Source organism: Populus euphratica, unplaced genomic scaffold (assembly GCF_000495115.2).
Source record: "Populus euphratica unplaced genomic scaffold, PopEup_1.0 scaffold2362.1, whole genome shotgun sequence".
NCBI lineage: Eukaryota > Viridiplantae > Streptophyta > Magnoliopsida > Malpighiales > Salicaceae > Populus > Populus euphratica.
In genome coordinates, this window is record NW_011502192.1 from 1 (window position 1) to 4,583 (window position 4,583).

Consider the following 4,583-nt stretch of genomic DNA (forward strand, 5'->3'; position numbering starts at 1 on the left):
TTACACATTTATTCAACCATTTTCCTATCTCTAAGTGTTAACCCTTTATAAAAATATGAAATTAATCTCCATGTTTTAAAACGATGATGATGGAAAATTTAAGTATGTCTCGATTTCCATCCCAATATTGGTAAAATGTTTCTCCTGATTTTTGAGTGAAAGTGGTGATTTGTCTTTTAAAAGAGTTTGTTCTGTGAGATGGGAAAAACTTCTTTAAAAACTATTGTTGCATTTCATCCCAAGCACGAATGAATCCTGGTCTTAAATTTTGTAGTCATGTTTTAGCTTTATCTTTTAATGAAAAAGGAAAAAACTTTAATCTGATGGTGTTCATGCTACAATTTAAGTCATTGTAGGTGTTGCAAACCTCCTTAAATTCCCTTAAATGCAAGTATGGATTTTCTAAATCTAAGCCATGAAAAGAAGGTAAAAATTGAATAATGTTTGGCTTAAAATTAAAATGAGATGCATTAGGAGGAAAAACTATGCATGATGGTGCACTTGTTCTTGTGGGATTCATGTGGTCTCTAAGTGTTCTAGCACGGTTATTCTCATTATTTTCATTATGAAATGATTGATTATCTTCTTCGGCCATATTTTCTAAAAATTAAGTGTTCTAACACGATTATTCTCATTATTCTCATTATAAAGTAATTGATTATCTTCTTTGGCCATATTTTCTGAAAATGATGAGAACACCCTACAAAGTCTACCACTTGATGTATGTGACCACACTCTTATGCACGTGTACGAGTAGAATAAAAGGAAGAATAAAACAAAAAATAAAAAGAAATAAGAGCAAAGAAACAAACTTATATATAAGAAAAGTAAAAGGTCAAAATAAAATAAATACTATAATTTGTATAAGAACTTACCTCCCTGACAACGGCGCCAAAAACTTGACACGACCAAAAGATTGATGTATTCTCTCAAGTGCAGGAGTGTCGAAGTAATAAATAACCCAGCAAGACTGGGGTCGAATCATAAAGAGGTTAATTGTGTAAATTATGGATAACAATAATACAACAACAACAATAACTACAACAATAGTAACAATAACAACAACAGTAGTAGTAGTAGTAGTAGTAGTAGTAATAAAGAAGAAGTTGATGAGAACTTTGAGATGGAAGATTAACGTAAGGATTAAACAATGATAACAATAAATATTAAGGTTAGAGGATCCACTAATGGTATGTCAAACAAGTATAGTATAAACTCTTATTATTCAATTGGAAACCACACATAAAGGATGTTTTGATCAGATTATAAATTGCTAACATGATTACATTAGTTATCTTATTCAATTAACGCTAATACTTGTAAATCTCATCAAGCATTTATGATTATAACTTATGTTACCAACAAATCAAGTTCCTTTCATAACACAAGTGTTAGTTATACCATACAGTTTGTGCTATGAAAGTACCAAGTATTTGATGTACTTAGTTAAACATAATGAAAGGAAGAAAAATAAATAAATAGAATAAGAATATAAATAAGATAAAAGGTAACTAAGTAAAGAAAAGGAAATGAAATGCATAAACTTGATATTAATGAAAGCAAAACATAAGCAATACAAAAAATACAAAAGGAGAAAGCAAGAGCATGATCTTGATCTAGAAACCAAGATGTCTAAATGCATGGCAAATGCCTCCTTTTATAGGCTAAAATTAGGAACTATTGATTTGATGAATAATTGATGAGTGGGTGACCAACTCTTGACTTGGTGATAATCTTTATCTTCTTTCCATCCATATAAAATAGACCTAAATTCAAGATTTACAACTCCAGATATGACCCAATTACCGAACAGTGTTCTGATTTGGACTGCACGAACATCTCTTTTCTAAGTTTGGCCATCTCTTTATCCTTTCAATTTCGGTTCTTAAATTCATCAACCAATCCTTTCATTTATGTGATAGGCCTGTATTTAAACTGATCATTTACAAAAAATTAAAGGTATCTTATATTATTAGATATGTTATTATAAAACATGCTTTAGTTAAGGAGTTATTGATACTTCAAGTGCAAAATGATGATATAAAACCATGATAAAAATGCACTTTTAAGTACTAATCAGGAGTTATTGATACTTCAAGTGCAAAATGATGATACAAAACCTTGATAAAAGTGCACTTTTAAGTACTAATCAGTCATACAATATAAATACAAGTAGTTTAGAAAGTCAAGACATAGATCAAGTCAAATCAGTCATCACTCTTCGCAATGGTAAGGTTATTGAAAAACCTACTATTGAAGCTTGTGAGAAAGATAATGAGTCAATCTTTGACGGTAAGAAAGGGGTTGAATATTAATATTGCAAAGAAAAGACTGATTTCTGCCAGCACTTCTATTTACTCATACGATGACCAAATAAAGAAAAGTCAATCATAACTATGAAATCTTTGAAACTTTCAAACAGGTAAGAATCAATATACCTTTGCTGCATGCTATTAAACAGGTTTCTTTTTATGCTAAATTTTTGAAAGATTTATGCACTGTGAAGAGAAAATTGAATGTGAGAAAGAAAGCCTTTTTAGCCAAACAAGTGTCATTGTTCAGAACAATAATGCTTTGAAATATAAACACCCTGGTTATCCTACAATTTATTACTTTATTGGAGAACAAAAAATTAAAAGAGCCTTACTTGATCTTGGAGCTAGTGTGAATTTACTTTCATATGCAATCTTGTAGAGTCTAAATCCAGGTGAGTTAAAACCAACTTCTATAACTCTCTTACTTGCCGATAGATCTATAAAAGTGCCTAGAGAAATAGTTAAAGATGTGTTAGTACAAGTTGATAAATTCATTATCCTATGAATTTTATTATCTTGGACACAACCTATTGAAGCATGTAATTTATTTCCTGTTATTTTATGACATTTGTTTCTTGCAACTTCTAACACATTAATTAATTCTAGGAATGGACTAATGAAGTTATTATTTGAAAACATGACATTAGAGATGAATATTTTCAACATTTCCTAGTAACCTAGAGATGATAATGATTTACAAGAAGTAGATCATATTGAAGAACTAGTTTATAATCAACTTAAATCTACTTTAAGTAAAATTGAGTTGAATGAATCTGAAGATTTGTAAATGATTTATTCTTGGGAAGAAATCACGGATGAAAAAGGCACCGAAAATATTGATGCAAATCTTTTGTCAAGAGTTACAACAGATTCAACATCCAACATCACACCAATCGATGATTACTTTCCTAATGAATCTTTACTTTCTCTTAGTTCAATGCCTTGGTTTGCTAAAAATATCAATTTTCTTGCTTCAGGATATTTGCCAACTTATTCAAGTACCAAAGAGAAAAGAAATTTTTTGAGCAATGTGAAAAAAAATTTATTGGGATGACCCGTACATATTCAAATATTGTCTTAATAAAAAATTTAAAGATGCATTCTCGATAATGAGGTAAGTAACGTCATTAAATTTTATCATTCTGAAGCATGTAGGAGTCATTTCTCATAAAAAGGACAACTGCAAAAATCTTACAAAGTGGATTTTATTGGCCCACCATGTTCAAAGACACATATGTGGTCTGCAAAGCTTGTGAAAATTGTCTAAAGTCAGGATTTATTTCAAAACATAAGGAATCATTAGATAATCTTTCATTGACTTTTGAAACGTATCCTAGTAGAGATATATGTTGTGCATTTCATGACTTATGACCCCATTTCCATTAAGAACATGCTTGATATAGTCTTAGGAATCTGACTAAAAAAGACCTGTTTGCCATTTTTAAAAAAAAAAACAGGATGGGAAGCCTATATCCAACCTATAGAGGGCATTTAAGTCATTCTTGGATGTAAAATCAAGGGAAGGTGTGAGCCACAATCACAACTACCTGTACATACACATATTTTTTTAAAAAAATAATATAAATAAATAAATAAAGAGAGTGAGACTCCAGTTGGCCTACATATTGGTGATATGATTGCGTTTTCAAGTTCTTATCTATAAAATCTTTTATTCCTTGCCTTCGTTTCTACTCAACCCATAGAAATGGCAAGTTTCTCAAGTCATGACTTAAGAAACATTTGTGTTTTTGGTGGATCTAGTCCTACAAAGGAAATAGAGTTTTTAGAATTAGCAAATCATCATGGTCAGGTACTAATTGAGAGAAAGATTCATTTAGTATATGGGGGAGGTAGTCTTGGGTTAATGGAAGGAGTGTCAATAGCTCTATTTGTAGAAGGTAGTCAAGTTTTAGGGGTTGTCCCCAAAGCTTTAGCATAAGAGAAGATCGTTGGAAAAACAATTTGAAAGAAACTACAGATCTCTACAATGTATGATCGAATGAATGTAATGTTTAAACATGTTGATGCCTTCATTGCCTTACCAGGTGGTCTAGGCACATTGGAAGAGATCTTTCGTATTACCTTTGGGCCCAACTGCATATTCACCATAAACTCATAGGTCTGTTAAATGTTAATGGTTTTTATGATAAATTGTTGTCTTTTCATGATCATGCTACAGAACAGGAATTTCTAATATCTTCAGCAAGACAAATTAGAATCTCTGCTACTATTGCTAAACAATTGATTGACCAACTATAATCTTTCATT

At 30.8% G+C, this 4,583-nt stretch overlaps 1 protein-coding gene across 1 annotated transcript in view; it reads right to left on the minus strand.

The window, feature by feature from the left end:
* Positions 1–1,153: 1,153 nt before the first annotated feature.
* LOC105118941 (SRSF protein kinase 1-like) overlaps positions 1,154–4,583 on the minus strand; it is a 19,912-nt gene continuing 16,482 nt past the window's right edge. Inside the window, exon 5 of the transcript XR_841055.1 lies at positions 1,154–1,170. The gene's annotated coding sequence lies outside the window, so the exon portion shown is untranslated. The remainder of the gene's footprint in view (positions 1,171–4,583) is intronic.